The following is a 22,920-nucleotide window of genomic DNA, read 5'->3' as shown; positions in this document are numbered from 1 at the left end:
GTAAGCTACACGCTACATTCAAAAGTCATAGATTCCCAGTTCTCGGAAAGTTAACAAGACAACTTAAATGAAAAGGACGAAGCATTTAAGGAGCCGTCTAATAAAGTGAAAAAGCCATAAATATCATTTAATGTGAGCGACACATTGAATAGACAATTAAAGGCGCTCCCAGTACAAGATATTCAGAAAATATTATCACTACCTACTTATCAGAGATTGACAACTGACATCATAGACGCTTTCCTACCTTTGACAGAAGAGAAAGACGTTGGAGAAAATTGATATAAATATCAGAGCCTCTCTACAAAGAACAAGTGCCACGATTATAAAGAATTTGCATACTTGAGCTCGTGAATCTACTTTGAATACTCGACCGCTCATTCAACCCTTAGCTAAAAAGCATATCCGATCTACAAGGAGATCTTTTCAAGGGTTAATCAAATCCAGCTGTTGTTTGAAGAACACTATCTGCTACAAGGATTTGAGAGTCTAAGTCTTCAAGAAACTTAGACGTTTATCATCACCAACTGAAGAAAAGTTTGACAAGAGCTTTAAATCTTATCACTGTGAATCTTGGAGTTCCATCTTGGGCATTGGATAAGTCCTAACTTGGATCGGTTGTATTGCACACGTTGTAATAACCAAAGTATTCTAGTGAATCCTTCCGAGGTGGAAGAAGGGGTGACATAGAAGATTGAGCTCCGAACATCCAGAAACATATCTGTGTTTATTTACGTTACTGCATTACAATATTCCATTACTATCATCTAGCATATTAAGAGTTGTTTCCGCACTATCATAAGTAGCTCTTATACTTCTAGTAAGGTAACAGAAAATTGGTTGAGTAAACTAACATTTGCTCAATCACATTGCATTAGAATTATTTGATTATCATAAGTGTGTATTCACCCCCCCTCTACACACATATTCAATCCCCAACAAGTGGTATCAGAGAGTGTTTTTCTATTAACTACTGATATTCATCATGATTTCTCTAAATAAAATTCCTATGTTCTCTAAAGAAGATTATGATGACTGGAAAATTCGTATGCGGCACATCTTTCTGCTCGAGATGATGACATGTGGTACATCATCACTGATGGACCCATGAAGATTCTAAAAATCAACACTGCTGCATCCATTTCAGGAGGCGAACCGCAGATGGTTGAAAAGCCCAGAGCAGAATGGACTAATGAAGATAAGAAGAAAGCAAATCTTGACAACGTGGCCAAGGACATACTGTACAAAACGCTGGATAAAAACATGTTCAGCAAGATTAAAACATGCTCAACTGCCAAAGAGATTTGGGAAAAAATTACTCAACTATGCGAAGGAAATGATCAAACCAAGGAAAAAAAAACTCATTGTATCCATTCAAATGTTTGACAATGCCAAAATGAAATCAGGAGAAACCATGGCTGAGTTTTATGAAAGATTTAGCAATACTATTTGTGAATTGATTGCTCTCGGAAAAATATACACTAACCGTGAAATTGCTTTGAAGGTTATGCGAGCACTACCCAGAGAATGGGATTTCAAGACCATAGCCATGAGAGAATCAAAGGATCTAAACAAACTAGAGCTTCATGATTTATTTGCAGATCTTAAAGCGTACGAGTTTGAACTCAGAACAGAGGAAGAACCATCAGTCTCAAACCCCACCAAGGCATTGACGTCAACCATCTCACCTCAACCGATCGAGGAAGCATCAGCAAAGAAGACAGCTGAGCAGATGAGTGGCAAAGCAATGTCTCTCTTTATCAAAAGGTTTGGAAAATTTATGTGTAATAATAAAACAATGTTTAAACCTTATTATAAACAAAACCATACAGAGGATGGTCCTGCGTGCTTTAACTGTGGCAAACAAGGCCACTTCATTGCATATTGCACTAAGCCCAAGAACGAAGAAAGAAAGCAGCATTATGAGAAAAATAAAGGAAAAGAAGGAAGAAGAACGTTCCGAAACAAGAAGGAACAAAGAGTGCTAGTTGCACGAGGGTAAAAGTAAATGGGCAGAAACAGAGTCTGACTCATCCGATACAGATAGCTCATCCGAAGAAAGCAAGGAAGAGCAAGTTCAGTGTCTCATGGCTAACTCTCAACATGAAGAAGACGAAATTGAGGTATTTGACTTTAACTCGTCTGATTTTACACAAGAAGAACTCATTCAAACACTTAATGAGATGGTCACCGAGTATAAGAAGCTTTCTACATCATTCGAGGAAGCAAAGACAGAAAAAGAATGTCTCATTGATAATTCAAGGGAATCTAGCTGTTTACAGCAAAAAGAACTTGATGGTCTAAGTACTAAGCTAAACATGTTAGCAGCTGAGAATGATGATATGAAACGAGTATTCCAAGCCACTTTGTATGAAATCAAAGTTGCTTAAAACAATCAAATCTTGGAATAATGCTTCTACCTCATTGGATAAGATACATGAGAACCAGAAACAAGCAGGTGATAGAACCGGTCTTGGATATGGCTCAAATGAATGCATTCTTCTGAAGGAAAATACTCAATCGTATTCTAGTGGGAACGATCCTAATGCAATAATATTTGTTCGATCTAGTACGATATATGAACATGCTGAACCAAAGATCTATGATGAACAGTCAAGTCGCTATGAGAGCAAAGGTAAGCATAAAGGACATGGATATGTGGAGCCTAAGATTCCAAGGAAAGGAGATACATGGAGTAAAACTAGACTGAATGAACAAAGAATGGGAAACCAATCTAAGTTCTAGCAGTCGAGGTTTGAACCAAGTCAACCCAAGTACATGAATCATCGGGTGACACAAAACTAGTACTTCAATTGCATGCCTGTTCAAAAACGATACAAACTGGTTAACAAAGATCAAAAGTTCAAACAGTACATTGTAAGATCCAGACCACACACAAGTACACATCACACACCTCGACCGACTCACTTTATAGATGCAAATACTGGTAAAACTATTAGAGTAATTCAGGTGTGGGTCCCGAAAGGTCTAATCCAGTTCAGACCCAAATAGATAAGGGTATCATGGTTATATATTCTTCTTGCAGGTACTATCAGTAAAATCAGTCGAGAAGAATAGTTCAATGGAAAAGACAACGTGGTATCTAGACAGCGGATGCTATAGACACATGACTGGAAATAAAGATCTATTATCCGAAATCATACAATACAAAGGGCCTAAAATTATTTTTGGTGATAATTCAAAGGGTAAGACTATGGGTAAGTGTAAGATTACTCACGGTAACATTATTATTAATGACGTATTGCTTGTTGATAACCTATGTTATAATCTGATCAGCATTAGTCAACTATGTGATAATGGTTACACTGTTGAATTTCACAAGCACACATGCATGATCAAATCTAGTAATGGTGATATTATGTTAACCGGACTAAGAGAACAAAACACTTATAGGCTAAATTGGCAAAGTGAACAACCGTCAGTTCCTACTTGTTTTATTGCTCAAAATGATAAGAACTGGTTATGGCATAAACGGCTCAATCACTTAAATTTTAAGTCCATTGAACATCTGAGTAAACATGAATTGGTTTTTGGCCTGCCCAAAGGTGATTTTAAAAAGAATAGAGTTTGTTTGGCTTGTCAGCAGGGCAAACAAGTGAGAGCTACTTTTAAAACCAAAGGGTGTATATCTTCTTCTAAATGCTTAGACCTATTGCACATGGATCTATTTGGTCCTATACTGGTCAGGATCTTATGGGGAATGAGATATACCTTGGTGATTGTGGACGATTACTCTCGTTTTACCTGGGTAATTTTCTTATCGTCCAAAGATCAAACAACTACTCACCTGATAAATATTTTTAAACGTTTGCAAATGAGAAACGTACTGGGATAGATCAGATCAGGAGTGATAGAGGCACTGAATTTTTTAAAAAAGCCCTTGAATCCTATCTAGATGACCAGGGAATCAAGCATGAGTTATCTGCTGCTCGGACCCCACAGCAAAATGGTGATGCTGAAAGTAGAAATCGAACACTCAAAAGAACAGGCAGAACTATGATTGTTGATTCCAACGTATCTCAAAGACTCTGGGAAGAGGCAATTAACACAGCATGTTACACTCAAAACAGATCTATGATTAACAAGAAGCACAACAAAACACCATATAAGATCTGGAATGGCACAAAACCCGATGTTTCTTATTTTAAAGTATTTGGTTGTACTTGCTACATTCATGATAATGGAAAACATCGTCTAACGGTCTTTGATGCTAAAGCAGAAGAAGGCATATTCGTTGGATATTCCTCTGTCAGTAGAGCTTATTGAGTATTCAACAAAAAGTCACTGACAGTAGAGGAATTCATTCATGTTATTTTTGATAAAACTACTATATGTGCAGATAAGCCCCTAACCGATATCAAAGATCTAGAAAATAGGCCGGAATCAACTTTTCTAGATGATGAAAGTGACAGTGACGAACCTCCTGTCACAAGAGATGAACCAGTAGAAGAGATTGTTCAACCCAATGAAGGAATAATAGATCAAGATCATGACGAACGAAGAATCGGAGAAGAAGTCATTGAACCTGATAACACAGTCAGGAATGAGGACGACACCCCAACAGGCACCAATCCCCTTGGACAAAATCTTCGGTGGAGTAAAAATCATCCATCCGAGCTGGTCATCGGTAACCCCATTGCCCCTCTCCGTACACGGAATCAAATGATTAGTGAACTATTGCATGCAACATTTATTTCACAGCTAGAGCCTAAACACATAGATAAAGCATTACAAGATGTTAGCTGGATTGAGGCAATGCAAGATGAGCTAAATCAATTCACGAGAAAAAAAGTTTGGAATCTAGTTTCTCGACCGGAAAATCAAAATATCATAGGCACCAGATGGGTGTTTCGTAACAAATTAAATGAGAATGGAACGGTGATTAGAAACAAAGCCAGATTGGTTGCTCAAGACTTTAGACAAGAGGAGGGTATTGGCTTTGACGAATCATTCACTCCAGTAGAAAGGCTTGAAGCCATCAGGATATTTCATTCATTTGCTGCTTACAAAAACTTTAAAGTCTATCAAATGGATGTTAAGTCAGCTTTCCTCAATGGGATACTTCAAGAAGAAGTGTATGTTGAGAAACCACCAGGTTTTATCAACTCATTGACTCCTTATCATGTTTTTAAACTTGATAAACCTCTTTATGGTTTAAAACAAGCACCACGAGCTTGATATGACACATTATCACAGTTTCTATTAGATCACAATTTTGTCATAGGAACAGTTGATAAAACTCTCTTTAAATTTCTTAAAGGAGATCATATTTTTTCTTGTTCAAATCTATGTAGATGATATCATTTTTGAATCAACTAATCCTCGTTTATGCGAGAAATTCTCTAAGTTGATGCATGAACAATTTGAGATGAACATGATGGGAGAATTAAATTTCTTTCTCGGATTACAAGTAAAGCAGCTGGACAATGGCATCTTCATAAATCAGGCTAAGTATACCAAAGAACATATCAAAAAGTTTGGTATGGAGAATTGCTCTGCCATCTCCACTCCTATGAGTGCTGCCATCAAGCTTGATAAGAACCAGTTGAGGTAACATGAAACGCCTACTACTTCTAAATGCGGAATTTTTTTTTTTTTTTTAAATAATACTATTATACATACATGCCCATACACATATGTATATAAAAATAAAATGCTAAATATTAAATAATCTAAAAAAAATATTAAATAAATAAATTCTTAAAAATATTTCATGCATCATTTTAAAATAATAAATAACTCTACTGAAAAATATCATATGCGGAATAATAATAAAATAAAACATGTTTTCAAAATTAAATCATAATAAACTAAAAACTGCGACGGTCACGGGGTCCACTGCTCCGTGATCTCATACGTCCTCAGCACCGGTAGGAGCTACATCAAATTCATCATGCTCACCTGCACCATATAAGCATAGTGAGCCTAGGGGCTCAACATGTCTAATCCTTTATAACAAGGTTAAAAATAATGCATCACGTAAATACTAATACATATACATATACATGTACATGAGCATGCATGGAAACATTTTTCATAACATAAATGCTGAATCATAAATCTTACATATATCATAACTTTCTTCATCATACATAACATAATTGAGCAATGCATTTGAAACCTGAAGATGGTCCTATCCATAAGTGTGACGCTCATGTGTCGACTGATCAGTCTCATAAACCAACGTACGATGGCGATGATAAATCACCTCCTATGGTAGTAAACTACCGAATCATATGGTGGATGACCACCCCTATGGTAGTAAAACTACCGAATCATATGGTGAAAAACCACCCCTATGTCACACATACTTCAATTTCCACAAAATATTTTTATTGCTCATCATTTATATAATAATATTCATAATAAATTTCATGGATGCATGTACTGAAAATTTGTCCGTAATATATATTTAATTTATTTTTCATAATAAATATACTTATACTAAAAATATGAATTTCATGCATAAAATAATTAAATATATATTTCGGACTTATTTATTTTTTCATGGGTTGGTCCAGACTGCTGGTCACTCATTCTAAGCCCATTAAACTTAAAAAAAAATCCCATCATCATATTTTAGCCCGAAAAATTAATTATACTTAACTGGACCTAAATAAAATATTTAAGCCCATTAACTTAATTAAACTCAATAAAATTCTAGATTGGCCCAAAAATCCACTGATTGGCCCAAAAATTCCTATGGGCCCACGAGCCCATAAAATTATTGGGTTAACTTAAAAATAATTTTAAAAAGCCCAAATAAAATTATTTGAAAGCCCAAATAATTTTATTTCTAATTAATTGGCCCAAAAAAACCAATTAAAACATTAAACACTTTAAAATTAAAATAATCGAGCCCGGCCCACCTAACCTGGACCCGGACTCACCTGACCCAACCCTAGACCCTACTGACCCGACCCAGACCCTCAGACCCGACCCAGCACCCAACAAACCCCAAACCCGATCCCCCCCTTTCCCCTTTCCCCTTTCCTAACCCGCGCGAGCAGCAAGTTTTGTGGCCAGCTGCCGGATAGCTCCGGCCACCCAAAGGCCGAAGCTCCACCATATACACCTAGAGAACTTCAAGACGTTTCCAAAAAGCCAAAAACCAGCCAAAACGGAGTCCTAACGAAGGAGAACGAACCGCTGCAAGTCCGCCTATCCTGGACTCGCGCGCAGACCTGAGCAGCGCCGGGGTTTTCGATCGTGCCGCTTTCTCCAACCATCAATCACTGTGAAATTAATTCCTAGACTTATTAAACACGTAGGGGTTTCTAACACAACAAACCTCACATCAAACCGTTGCCGGAGTGAAGAGAACGAACTCTTTTTCCCGGAACTCTAAACCTGCGCAATCTGTGCACCAGATCTTGAATGCCACGGCTACAGCCCATTCCAGCCCCATATCCCGACCATGACTGGCTTCCTAGGACCCTAGCCCACCACTGACTCGAGCCCTAGCCTCTGGACCGAATCATGCAAGGCACAAAAACGAGTTATGATCATGAATTCACCAAAACATGCAACAATTCATTCATACTTGCAATAAATTCGAACCATGGCTAATAAATTCTGAAACAAAAAATCTCATTCATGCATAATAGCTTATATGGTGTTAAAGAAAGGAGTTAAACATGCCTTTTCAATTTATAGACGAAGGTTGATGCGTTTACGTGGCTCCGGGACGACTAATTACCAAAAACTTTAAAGAATGAAGCTTGAATAATCGGCTATGAGGTTTTTTTCCCAGAATGAAGATGGAGGCGTGAAGGAGGGTGGAAGAAGAGGGAGTTGTCGGCTAAAAGAATTTGTGGTAGGGTAGGTTTAGGTTTTCTTTTTAAAATTTTGATAATTAGAATTAAAATAGGATATTAATAATTTAGAAATAAAATCATATCTAACTAAATATTTAAAATCCTTACTAAATAATAATAATCTGATAACACAACCAAAAATCCCGAAATATAAAATTAGGAAATTTTTAAATATTAATAAAAGTCATTAAAATGACTTATTTTGGCTAAAAATAAATCCTTAAATAAATATATAATTAAATACTAAAATTTTCTTGACAAAATATCTAAAAATAATATTTTTAAGGCTCATAAACTCATAAAATATTTTTGGCTAAATATTTTGGTATCTCGTCCGTCCACGGTCCCGTCTACGCGATCAAAACAATTAATTTCCATAAATCACGAAAATCACTAATTTTGGGTTAAATGCTAAAATAACTTAAATCATGCATATAAATCACATAATAACACATAAATTCATTTAACCCTTATTTTAAAATTAATTTCTCCTAATTATGCATGCGGATTTACGTTTTAGAAATTCTAGGTGTTACAATTCTCCCCCCCTTAAATTGAATTTCGTCCTCGAAATTAAAGTGTTTACTCGAATAACTCCGGGTAGTGAGTCCTCATGTCTGCCTCGGTCTCCCAAGTGGCTTCCTCCTCGGAATGATTCTGCCACTGGACTTTGACCATCGGTATGACCCGCGTCCTCAATCTCCGCTCCTCTCTGGTTAAGATACGAACAGGCCTCTCCTCAAATGCTAGATCTGGTGCTTACTACAAAGGCTCGTGATCCAACACATGCGTCGGATTAGAGATGTATCTCCGAAGCATGGATACATGGAAAACGTTGTGCACTGCTGCAAGCCCTGGCGGTAGTGCTAAACGGTATGCCAAAGTGCCAACTCTCTCCAAGATCTCAAATGGCCCAATATATCTCGGATTCAACTTGCCTCTGCGACCAAATCTCATCACCCCTTTCATAGGTGATACTTTCAGAAACACATGATCACCTACTACAAACCCAAGATCTCTTCGTCGAGTATCAGCATAACTCTTCTGACGACTCTGAGCTGTTCTCATACGATCCCGTATCTGTGTCACAACATCGGCAGTCTGCTGTACAATCTCGGGACCAAATAAAATCCTCTCGCCCACCTCATCCCAATGCACTGGCGATCTACATCTCCTCCCGTAGAGAGCTGCATAAGGAGCCATACCTATAGACGACTGAAAACTGTTGTTATAGGTAAACTCCACTAATGGCAGTCTAGTCTCCCAAGAGCCCTGAAAATCAATGACACAAGCTCTCAGTAGATCCTCAAGAATCTGGATCACCCTCTCCGACTGACCATCTGTCTGGGGATGGAACGCTGTACTGAATAATAGCCGAGTCCCCAAAGCTGTGTGCAAACTCTTCCAGAATGCAGACGTAAATCTCGGATCTCTGTCCGATACAATCGACACTGGTATGCCATGCAGTCTAACAATCTCCTTAATGTAAAGCTCTGCATACTGCGTCAATGAGTAAGTAGTCCTCACCGGCAAGAAATGAGCTGACTTGGTGAGTCTATCCACGATCACCCAAATAGCTATACATCCTCTAGTACTCCTCGGAAGGCCAACTACAAAGTACATCGTGATGTTCTCCCACTTCCACTCCGGAATGGGTAGAGGCTTAAGTAACCCTGCAGGACGCTGATGCTCTGCCTTGACCTGCTGACAAGTCAAGCACTCTGAAACAAATCGGCCAATATCTCTCTTCATGCCGGGCCACCAATACAATGACTGCAAATCTCTATACATCTTCGTACTTCCGGGGTGAATGGAATACGGAGATGAGCCTCTGTCAAGATCTCAATCCTCAACTGATGATAGCCAGATCGCAAATCGATCTTGGAGAAAACCAAAGCTCCCTGCAACTGATCGAACAAATCCTCAATCCTCGAAAGTGGATACTTGTTCTTCACAGTGACCCTGTTGAGCTCTCGGTAATCGATACAAAGTCTCATGCTACCATCCTTTTTCTTCACAAACAACATTGGAGCTCTCCAAGGAGAAAAGCTAGGACGAATAAAGCCCTTCTCCAACAACTCTTGAATCTGCTCCTTCAACTCTTTCATCTCAGTAGGAGCAAGTCGATACGGTGCCTTAGAGATAGGCACAGTACCTGGTAACAGATCAATACTGAACTCCACCTCTCTAGCTGGTGGAACTCCCGAAACGTCCTTCGGAAAGACATCTGAAAAGTCACAAGCCACCTCTATATCTGACAATGATCTTCTAGGTGGTTCTGATGAAGTGACTACACTGGCGAGAAACCCCTGGCAACCATGTCTCAATAACTTCCTCGCACGTGTAAAAGAGATAACAGGCGAGGTCTCACTGCTCGGAGATGCATAGAACACAAAATGGTCGCCTACCACTGGTTTCACTGCCACTGTCCTCTGCCGAAAATAAATCACTGCTCCGTTGACTGACAACCAATCCATACCAAAAATCAGATCGAATCCAATCAACGGTAAAACCACAAAATCTGCTCTAATAGTATGTCCCTGTAACTCCATCTCCAAATCTCTGCAGACGCTAGTGGTAGTAAGAATCTGACCAGACGGCATAGTGACATCGTAACCTGTAACAGCAACCTCAGGCTTGATGCCTACCCGCCTGATATACTCTAGGGAAATAAACGAATGCGTGGCTCCTGAATCTAGCAACGCAAACGTGGAATTTCCTCCCACTAGAATTCTCCCTAGAAGCAAAAAATCCCAATATTCGCATACTAAACTTAATTTTCTCCCAATACAACTTACAAAATTATTTCTCTTAATAAAACACGAATAAAATGAGCATCCTACTCTAACCAAACAAATAGATAATTCATGCAATTTAAAATCATGAAGTAAATTCCCAAAAAAAATTTCTTAAAAGAAGAAGTTTAGGAAATACCGGTGATTAAGGAGGTATCTGGGTCTGGCACCTCAGCCTGCATGACGAACACCCGCCCAGTGGTGTTCTTCCTCTTCAGGCAGTTATATGAAACATGCCCTGGCTCCTTGCAAACATAGCATACATTGGACCCCACTAGACACTTCCCGGTGTGCGGCTTCTGACACTGTGGGCAGATCGGAACTCCTCCAGTATTAGGGGCCCCGCCCCTCTGCTGCTGCTGTAGCTGACGCCCCTGAGGCCTCTGCTGCTGTCCCTGCTGATTCGGGCCCTTAGACGGCCCAGTATACGGCTTCTTCGCAGGAGGCTGCGAGGTCGCCCTCTGATACCCTGGCTGAAACTGCCTCTTACTCTGCTGCTCTCGCTGCATCTCTCGCCTCCCTTCCTCAGAACGTAATGCTCTGCTAACTGCCGCCTCATAAGTAGTGACATCCAACATGCGAACGTCATGTTTGATGTCAGCCCGCAAACCATCCACAAATTGCCTCAACTTATCCGGCGCACTGTCAGCAATAAGAGGCGCGAAACGACACCCTCTCTCGAATTGGGTGATGTAATCCACCACAGACTTGTCTCCCTGGCGGAGACTCATAAACTCCCGGATCATGCGACTGCGCACATCCTCAGTGAAATACTTGGCATAGAACATGCGTCTGTGTTGGAAAACTGGCGTTCAGATCAATCACGATTGATACCCGGTGCAGCGGAAGTTTAAAAATTTTATTATGGAACAATTCCATAGTGTAGGTATCAACCGTTTAACGATTAAATTATAAGTGTGTGTAAAATTAAATAACTATTATTAAATTTTACCTTCAATCTCGAAGCGAGATTATTGGACACCACACAGATTTCTCTGCGCTTCTTGTATCTCCCTGGAACTGATGAACAAGCTTTCCTTCAATCAGGTCCACGAATAGAGGTTTAATCCCTCTGATAGATTGCACTAGAAAATCTATCAGAAGTTTTCTACGAAGAGAATAAACGAATTTGATTCGCTATTCCAGACTGCAATTCAAAATCACAGACCGGAATTTCTCACGCAGAGAAGGGAGGGGGGCGGCCTATTTGAGAGAGAGGAGGCTAGGGTTTTCGAAAAACCTGTCTCAAATTATGACCTGTTGTGTGTAATTTCTGTACTGTAATAACTTATTTATAATGCAGGCCACTAACACCTTAGGGCCCATTAGTCATAAGTTGAGGCCCGACAAGCAAAGCCCGCATGTTCAGAAATTAATATAAAATTCATCGTGACTCCGATTGATAAACCGATTTTACCAATGTGCACAGAAACCATTTCTGCACATTTGAAAGTCAAGATAAATTTTCCTGAATCCGAATTCAGTGGTTTCCAAAAATGTACATCCCTATGTCATTTTAGGAAATCCTACTCCCTTACTCTTATTTAAGAAGTCCAACTTCTTTATTCATTAAATTTAACTCTTTAAATTTAACTATCTCAACGGGGATTAAAACTCCATTACACTGTGTGACCCTCAATGGTTCAGGGATACAGCTAGCCGTGGGCTCACAACTCCTTGTGACTCGGAACAACGATTTCCGACTTGTCCAACGAATCATGGTAAAGCGCCTAGCAACATCGCCCCATGATTCCCTAGGTATCACTGATAGTGCCTACAAGAACCAGTAGATTTTGGTTAGCGTACAGTACGGTCCCTTCATCCATATATCCCGATCGAATCAACAACCATTGGTATATCGAGAGTCGCTCAAGATTCGATAACTATGCAATACATCTTGAAGATCAAATTAGTGACATCGCATGTGCTACTAAGAAACCATTTCTTAAATCACATCAAGTACTCTGGCCAGAGATTCGTCACACTAATATCTCCTCAGATCGCATAGGATATCCACACTCGCAAGTATGTGGTGAATCCTTGACAACAATGCATCGACTCCTATATGTGTTGTAACTGTACCCAATCCCGACACCTGATGACCCCCATAGAGTCGGTAAACGAGTCAAAGCACAGTACTAGCATATAGAGTCTCCATGATGTTTCAAGTAGTAAGGACTAATGGTGTACAACCAAAACCGCGGACTTTATCCACTCGATAAGTGATAACCACTTGGAAAGTCCGGATAGGGTAGTTCGATTATTCATCCTATGAATATCCATTTGCATGCTTCGAACATCTCCATGTTCCCTACCAATGAAACGTGGTACTCCGCATCGCAAATGCTAGTCTCAAACTCGAGCGATCCTTATCCTTATTCTCGGACGGCTCAATCGACTAGGAACAGTTTAGAATATACAGTGACTATAAGATGTATTTCATGATAGACATCCCCATGTTCTACCACATCTTACATACACTATAGTATATTCAAGGTCTTTATCAAAACAACAATAGTATATCACAATATAACAATATGAAGAAAGATAAAGTCATTGCCATTAATAAAAGTGTAAATTATATTAAACAAAGGATCGTTTGTACAAAGAGTCATCAAAGCCCATAGCCACAAGTTGGCTCACTGGGCACCCACTCTTTCAATCTCCCACTTGCCCTATAGTCAACTAGTCATACTACGTAGACCCATTGCTTCGCGATGTTTGTCAAACAATGGTCCTGGCAAGGGCTTAGTAAGCGGATCAGCGATATTGTCTGCAGAGGCCACTCGTTCGATAGTGATGTCTCCTCTTTCCACAATATCCCGGATGATGTGGTATTTCCTCAGTACGTGTTTGGATCTTTGATGAGACCTTGGTTCCTTTGCTTGAGCAACGGCACCCGTGTTGTCACAGTACACCGGGACTGGACCAACAAATTCAGGAATGACGCCCAACTCTTGGACGAACTTCCTCATCCAAACGGCCTCTTTAGCAGCAGCTGATGCTGCAATGTATTCAGCCTCAGTGGTGGAATCCGCTGTGGTGTCCTGCTTGGAACTCTTCCAAGAGACAGCACCACCATTGAGCATGAACACAAATCCAGAGGTTGACTTCGAGTCATCCACGTCACTTTGGAAGCTAGAGTCGGTATAGCCTTCCAATTTCAGATCTCGTCCTCCATATACCATGAACATATTCTTAGTCCTTCGTAAGTACTTAAGAATGTCCTTCACGGCTTTCCAATGCATTTGACCAGGATTAGCCTGATATCTGCTCGTGACACTCAGAGCAAATGCTACATCCGGTCTGGTAGATATCATCCCATACATGATACTACCTATAGCTGACGCATATGGTACATGTGTCATATTCTCTATCTCTTCATCAGTCTTGGGACACATAGACTTGGATAGAGAAACTCCATGACACATGGGTAGATGTCCTCTCTTGGACCCATCCATTGAAAACCGTTTCAATATGGTGTCGATGTAGGTTGATTGAGTGAGTCCTATCATTCTCTTAGATCTATCTCTATAGATCTGTATCCCAAGAATGTAGGATGCCTCACCCAAATCCTTCATCGAGAATCTACCTGATAACCATATCTTTGTTGACTGCAACATCCCTACATCATTCCCAATGAGTAGGATGTCATCAACATAAAGTACTAAGAATGTAACAGCATCCTTAACTACTTTCTTGTACACGCACGGTTCTCCGGGTTCTTGATGAAACCAAAATCTTTTATTGTTTCATCAAATTTCTGGTTCCAACTTCTTGATGCTTGTTTTAGACCATAAATTGATCTCTGAAGCTTGCATACCTTATGCTCGCTTCCCATGGATGTGAACCCCTCTGGCTGCTTCATATAGATTTCTTCCTTAATGTCTCCATTAAGAAAAGCAGTCTTCACATCCATTTGCCATATCTCATAGTCATACCATGCAGCTATGGCAATAAGGATTCTTATGGACTTGAACATTGCAACTGGTGAAAAGGTTTCATCATAGTCAACTCCTTGTCTTTGAGTGTAACCTTTCGCCACCAATCGCGCCTTGTAGGTCAATACCTTACCATCAGGCCCAAGCTTTCTCTTGTAGATCCATTTACACCCTATTGGAACAATTCCATCAGGAGGATCTACTAAAGACCAAACTTGGTTTGTATGCATTGAATCCAATTCAGACTGCATAGCTTCAAGCCATAAATTTGAATCCGCATAAGAAATTGCTTCCTTGAAGTTTCTTGGATCACATCCAATGTCGGGTTCATCTTGATCCCCTTCAAGAAGAAGACCATATCGAACAGGAGGTCTAGAAGTCCTCTCGGATCTTCTAGGTTCAGGCGTGTCCAGTAATGGTTCCTGAGGCGTAGGATCATTATTTTGTATTTCGGATTCTTCTCGAACTTCTTCGAGTTCCATCATCTCGCCTTTCTTATCCAATAAGAACTCCTTCTCCAAGAAGGTGGCATTCCTAGAAACAAACACCTTTGTTTCAGTAGGATAATAGAAATAATATCCGATTGAATTCTTCGGATACCCTACAAAATAACATAAGCTGGATCGACTATCCAACTTATCTCCCACTGTCCGCTTCACGTAAGCAGGACATCCCCAAATCCTCAAGTATGAATACTTAGGAGCTTTGCCATTCCATAACTCGTATGGTGTTTTGTCCACTGCTTTAGTGTGGACGTTGTTCAACAACAATACCGCCGTTTCAAGCGCATAGCCCCAAAACGAAGGTGGAAGCTCAGTGAAGCTCATCATGGATCGAACCATGTCCAACAAAGTTCGATTACGACGCTCCGATACACCATTCAGCTGTGGTGTCATAGGAGGAGTCCACTGAGAGAGAATCTCATTCTCATTTAGATAGTCCAAAAACTCGGTACTTAAGTATTCTCCACCTCGATCCGATCGAAGTGCTTTAATACTTTTACCTAGCTTGTTTTCTACTTCAGCCTTGAATTCTTTGAACTTTTCAAATGCTTCGGACTTATATTTCATTAAATATAAATACCCATACCTTGAATAATCGTCAGTAAAGGTAATGAAGTAGGTGTGGCCATATTGAGTCCCAACTCTAAATGGTCCACAAACATCTGTATGGATCAAATCCAACAGATTTTGACTACGCTCAGGCTTCCCCTTAAAAGGAGATTTAGTCATTTTCCCTTTTAGACAGGATTCACAAGTAGGTAGAGAGTTAATATCAGACATATCAAACATGCCCTCTCCCACTAGCTTGTTCATCCTCCTTGAGGAAATATGACCTAGCCTAGCATGCCAAAGGTTCGCCGGGTTTTGACTATCGATTTTCCTTTTGTTTGTTGTTGCCGGTTTATCAATATAATTTATTGGAACGTCTTTTAGTTTTAAGTTGTATAGATCGTTTTCAAGTTGTCCATTTCCAATCAAACATTCATTCTTGTAAATATTGCAAATCCCATTCACAAAATTGCAAGAATAACCATCTCTATCTAACATAGAAACAGAAATAATGTTTTTAATTAAATCCGGAACAAATAAAACATCTCTTAAAAATAACTTAAAACCGTTCTGCAAAATTAAACAAACATCTCCAATGGCTGTAGCTTCAACTCTGGAACCATTCCCGAGCCTCAGCTGGGTCTCACCCATTCTAAGCCTGCGACTTCTTGTCATCACCTGCAAATCATTGCAAATGTGAGATCCACATCCGGTATCCAATACCCAAGAAGTAGTATTAAGTGAAATGTTTATTTCAATATAGAACATACCCTTTGCAGTTCCCAACTGCTCTAGATATTCCTTGCAGTTGCGCTTCCAATGACCGGGCTTCTTGCAGTAATGGCAAACATCCTTGGATTTTCCATTGTTTGAAGCCTTTGTCTTGTGCTTCTTCTCGGGCTCGACTTTCTTGGGTGGGGCAGAACGTTTCTTGCCCTTCATACTTGGCCCCTTCTTAGCAGAAGATGAGGAGCCCACCAAGAAAGCTGGCTTATCCTTCTTAAGTGTGGATTCATATGTCACAAGCATATTGACCATCTCTTCAAGGGTGGCCTCTATCTTGTTCATATTAAAATTTACCACAAATCCGTCAAACGAAGAAGGAAGAGACAGAAGCAGTAAATCCACGTTGAGTTCATGCTCCAACACCAAATCAAGGGTCGCTAACTTTTGTATGAGCCAAATCACTCGTACCCCATGATCACGGACCGAAGTCCCTTCACGCATGCGACACATCATCAGCTCCTTAACAGTAGCGAACCTTTCAGCCCTCGATTGAGCCCCAAAAAGTTTCTTGAGTTGAGCGTGAATGTCAGCAGCATTCACGGTGTCCTCAAATCGCCTCTGGAGTTCATCAGACATCGAGGCTTGCATATAGCATTTGGTCTTGATGTCATGGTCCCACCATGCATCAAGTTTGGCCAATTCCTCCGGACTTACGTCAGCTGGTGCTTCCTTCGGAGGTGATTTCTCTAACACGTAGAGCATCTTCTCCGAAGTCAAGACAATCTTCAACTTCCGGAACCATTCCGTATAGTTTGCGCCAGTTAACTTGTTTTGTTCGAGGATCGAGAATAATGGATTACGCGAATTCATTGTATGAAATACTGAAAAGAAAAACAGACATATATCAATGATTATTTAAGCAATTTACTAAGACATAAAATAGGCGAATTTAATTTTATGAATCTCACTCCCACTATTTTAACAATTTCACTACCCTCTAGTGAAAGCGGGAAACTTTTTTCCTTAGTGAGAACATGGAGTCCAATTGACAAACTTATGGTCCCGAATAATATCAGCCAACCATAATTCTCAAAAGGTAGAGCTCAATTGCTTCCAAAGCAACCCCCATGTATTTACCTCATGTCCAATAAGGGCCCAATAATATGACGCCGTTTAAAGTGACATGTCAAGATGACCCATCAATATTAAGTTGTGATGGACGGTCGCCATGTGGATCCCCCAATAATATGAGCCGATCCCATGGGAGTTCCACCCAACTTACAACATGTGTCGATCCAATGTAAAGCTTTCCGACGGACGGGCCCCCCCAATAATATGAGCCGGACCGTATCCGCGGGTAGCATCACATACATTGACCGTTGATGGAAGGTAGGAACATTTAAACAAATTTAAATTTCCTTTATTTATCTTGATATCAATTTTAAATCATATTTAAAATGAGGGATTTTTAATTATGAAAATTTGTCTCATCATTTTTCAATTTATTGTATGCTTGCCGGATTCATACAATTATGTCTAAAACATGCATACAATCATAATATCATATATATATATATAGGATGATCGATTCCATTTCTAATTGACTCGTGGTTGCCAATCACGAATCTTAGTCCAATCCTAGGTAATATGCAGTATGCAATGCAATCCTATTACATTAGCTTCCAATTTACATTTCTTCGTCTTTATTGTCTGCTGGGCCCACCATCTTCAAATCTTGATCTCCCACTAAATCTAATGTATTTACAATAAATAGCAATGACAAGTAGGGGATACATTTTAGGGGTGGGAACGGGCCATAAACCAAGCCCACTTTTATTACATATGACATTCATATTGGGCCATAAACCAGGCCCATTAATAAAACCAACAACAATAAAACAAATGTAAATTCCTAACATACACCTACAAAATTGGTCATGGCAATCGATCATCCTTATCCAATAACATTTAATTCAAAATTAATTTATTGGATATCATGCATATGACAATTTAAATTTAAACAGGATAAAATCATATTTTATATATAAAATCATATTTTACATATAAAATCATATTTTACCTTTTATTAAATAAAATCATATTTTATCTACAGAATCTAATTTTATAGATAAAATCATATTTTACTTAATATATACATAAGATCAAATCTTATCATCAATTGTACCAAAAATAATTGATTTCAAAATTCAATTTAAGGATAAAATATTAAAATTTTCCAAAAATTCAAATTTATCCAAAAATCAATTTTAAAATTTTCGGACTCGAACAATTCGATCCGATGCCTCGTGAACCAATCAAAAACAATTTTTGACCGGACCAAAAATAAAATTTTAACACATTAAAATTAATTTAAATAAAAAAATAATTTTTCCCGCGGGCCGCCCGGGACACTCCCGGGCCGGCCCGCACCCGTGGGCGCGGGCCAGGGCAGCCCGGCTGCCCCTTTAGGGCAGCGACAATCGCTGCCCTGGCGGCGCCGTGCGCTGCCCTGGGCGGCGCCGTGCGCCGCCCTGGGCAGCGCCGAGCACTGCCCTGGCGGCGACGTGCGCCGCCTGGGGCAGCGACCGTCGCTGCCCCACCGGGCAGCGATCCAATCGCTGCCCGGGTTTTGCCCGAAAATTTTTTTTTTTTTATTTAAAATATTTATTTTGTTTTAAAAAAAAAAACCAAGACTCAAAATTTTTTGTACAATCGATTAATTTAATCGTTTGATCTGAGCAACCTGGCTCTGATACCACTGTTGGAAAACTGGCGTTCAGATCAATCACGATTTATACCCGGTGCAGCGGAAATTTAAAAATTTTATTATGGAACAATTCCATAGTGTAGGTATCAACCGTTTAACGATTAAATTATAAGTGTGTGTAAAATTAAATAACTATTATTAAATTTTACCTTCAATCTCGAAGCGAGATTATTGGACACCACACAGATTTCTCTGCGCTTCTTGTATCTCCCTGGAACTGATGAACAAGCTTTCCTTCAATCAGGTCCACGAATAGAGGTTTAATCCCTCTGATAGATTGCACTAGAAAATCTATCAGAAGTTTTCTACGAAGAGAATAAACGAATTTGATTCGCTATTCCAGACTGCAATTCAAAATCACAGACCGGAATTTCTCACGCAGAGAAGGGAGGGGGGCGGCCTATTTGAGAGAGAGGAGGCTAGGGTTTTCGAAAAACCTGTCTCAAATTATGACCTGTTGTGTGTAATTTCTGTACTGTAATAACTTATTTATAATGCAGGCCACTAACACCTTAGGGCCCATTAGTCATAAGTTGAGGCCCGACAAGCAAAGCCCGCATGTTCAGAAATTAATATAAAATTCATCGTGACTCCGATTGATAAACCGATTTTACCAATGTGCACAGAAACCATTTCTGCACATTTGAAAGTCAAGATAAATTTTCCTGAATCCGAATTCAGTGGTTTCCAAAAATGTACATCCCTATGTCATTTTAGGAAATCCTACTCCCTTACTCTTATTTAAGAAGTCCAACTTCTTTATTCATTAAATTTAACTCTTTAAATTTAACTATCTCAACGGGGATTAAAACTCCATTACACTGTGTGACCCTCAATGGTTCAGGGATACAGCTAGCCGTGGGCTCACAACTCCTTGTGACTCGGAACAACGATTTCCGACTTGTCCAACGAATCATGGTAAAGCGCCTAGCAACATCGCCCCATGATTCCCTAGGTATCACTGATAGTGCCTACAAGAACCAGTAGATTTTGGTTAGCGTACAGTACGGTCCCTTCATCCATATATCCCGATCGAATCAACAACCATTGGTATATCGAGAGTCGCTCAAGATTCGATAACTATGCAATACATCTTGAAGATCAAATTAGTGACATCGCATGTGCAACTAAGAAACCATTTCTTAAATCACATCAAGTACTCTGGCCAGAGATTCGTCACACTAATATCTCCTCAGATCGCATAGGATATCCACACTCGCAAGTATGTGGTGAATCCTTGACAACAATGCATCGACTCCTATATGTGTTGTAACTGTACCCAATCCCGACACCTGATGACCCCCATAGAGTCGGTAAACGAGTCAAAGCACAGTACTAGCATGTAGAGTCTCCATGATGTTTCAAGTAGTAAGGACTAATGGTGTACAACCAAAACCGCGGACTTTATCCACTCGATAAGTGATAACCACTTGGAAAGTCCGGATAGGGTAGTTCGATTATTCATCCTATGAATATCCATTTGCATGCTTCGAACATCTCCATGTTCCCTACCAATGAAACGTGGTACTCCGCATCGCAAATGCTAGTCTCAAACTCGAGCGATCCTTATCCTTATTCTCGGACGGCTCAATCGACTAGGAACAGTTTAGAATATACAGTGACTATAAGATGTATTTCATGATAGACATCCCCATGTTCTACCACATCTTACATACACTATAGTATATTCAAGGTCTTTATCAAAACAACAATAGTATATCACAATATAACAATATGAAGAAAGATAAAGTCATTGCCATTAATAAAAGTGTAAATTATATTAAACAAAAGATCGTTTGTACAAAGAGTCATCAAAGCCCATAGCCACAAGTTGGCTCACTGGGCACCCACTCTTTCAGTCTGAACTCTATCCAAGTCAATGTAGGTAGATTCACACCTCGAACCGCACCTTCCCACCAAGAGGCTGCATCACCTCTCATCATATACACTGCACACTTCACCCTGTCAGCATCAGTGATCCCCATGTAGTCAAATATGGACTCCAGTGATCGAATCCACCCCTCCGACAAACTCCTTAGGTCCCTTCTTCTGGAACCGCTCGGCAACATCCTCATCATGGGTGAGCCTAGGACGTGCCGCCTGCTGCTCCAACAGAGCAGTAATCCCAGCCATCATATTCGCATTGGCCTGCTCCAATGCTGCAAGCGGATTCTGCGGAGGTGGAGGTGGAGGTCCCCCTCGCCTATTCATCTGTCTCGGAGGCATTCTGCACCACCACATATTTCTTTACGTAAATCGCAATGCATAACTTAAGGGTTCTAAAACTTTTCTAACATGAAAATCTTAAATCATTACATATGCTCCTTATAAATCATAAGAAAACAATTTAAAACTTACAGACCGGTAGTAGGATTTCTGAGCTTCACGTGGCAGTAGGACACCCTCCAAGGACCGCGCTCTGATACCAAATGAAACGCCTACTACTTCTAAATGCGGAAATTTTTTTTTTAAATAATACTATTATACATACATGCCCATACACATATGTATATAAAAATAAAATGCTAAATATTAAATAATCTAAAAAAAATATTAAATAAATAAATTCTTAAAAATATTTCATGCATCATTTTAAAATAATAAATAACTCTACTGAAAAATATCATATGCGGAATAATAATAAAATAAAACATGTTTTCAAAATTAAATCATAATAAACTAAAAACTGCGACGGTCACGGGGTCCACTGCTCCGTGATCTCATACATCCTCAGCACCGGTAGGAGCTACATCAAATTCATCATGCTCACCTGCACCATATAAGCGTAGTGAGCCTAGGGGCTCAACATGTCTAATCCTTTATAACAAGGTTAAAAATAATGCATCACGTAAATACTAATACATATACATGTACATGAGCATGCATGGAAACATTTTTCATAACATAAATGCTGAATCATAAATCTTACATATATCATAACTTTCTTCATCATACATAACATAATTGAGCAATGAATTTGAAACCTGAAGATGGTCCTATCCATAAGTGTGACGCTCATGTGTCGACTGATCAGTCTCATAAACCAACGTACGATGGCGGTGATAAATCACCTCCTATGGTAGTAAACTACCGAATCATATGGTGGATGACCACCCCTATGGTAGTAAAACTACCGAATCATATGGTGAAAAATCACCCCTATGTCACACATACTTCAATTTCCACAAAATATTTTTATTGCTCATCATTTATATAATAATATTCATAATAAATTTCATGGATGCATGCACTGAAAATTTGTCCGTAATATATATTTAATTTATTTTTCATAATAAATATACTTATACTAAAAATATGAATTTCATGCATAAAATAATTAAATATATATTCCGGACTTATTTATTTTTTCATGGGTTGGTCCAGACTGCTGGTCACTCATTCTAAGTCCATTAAACTTAAACAAAAATCCCATCATCATATTTTAGCCCGAAAAATTAATTATACTTAACTGGACCTAAATAAAATATTTAAGCCCATTAACTTAATTAAACTCAATAAAATTCTAGATTGGCCCAAAAATCCACTGATTGGCCCAAAAATTCCTATGGGCCCACGAGCCCATAAAATTATTGGGTTAACTTAAAAATAATTTTAAAAAGCCCAAATAAAATTATTTGGAAGCCCAAATAATTTTATTTCTAATTAATTGGCCCAAAAAAACCAATTAAAACATTAAACACTTTAAAATTAAAATAATCGAGCCCGGCCCACCTAACCCGGACCCGGACTCACCTGACCCAACCCTAGACCCTACTGACCCAACCCAGACCCTCAGACCCG

The sequence above is a fragment of the Henckelia pumila genome, chromosome 4 (assembly GCF_033568475.1).
Source record: "Henckelia pumila isolate YLH828 chromosome 4, ASM3356847v2, whole genome shotgun sequence".
In the NCBI taxonomy this organism is placed as follows: Eukaryota; Viridiplantae; Streptophyta; class Magnoliopsida; order Lamiales; family Gesneriaceae; genus Henckelia; species Henckelia pumila.
Note: the sequence above shows the minus strand (reverse complement) of the source record.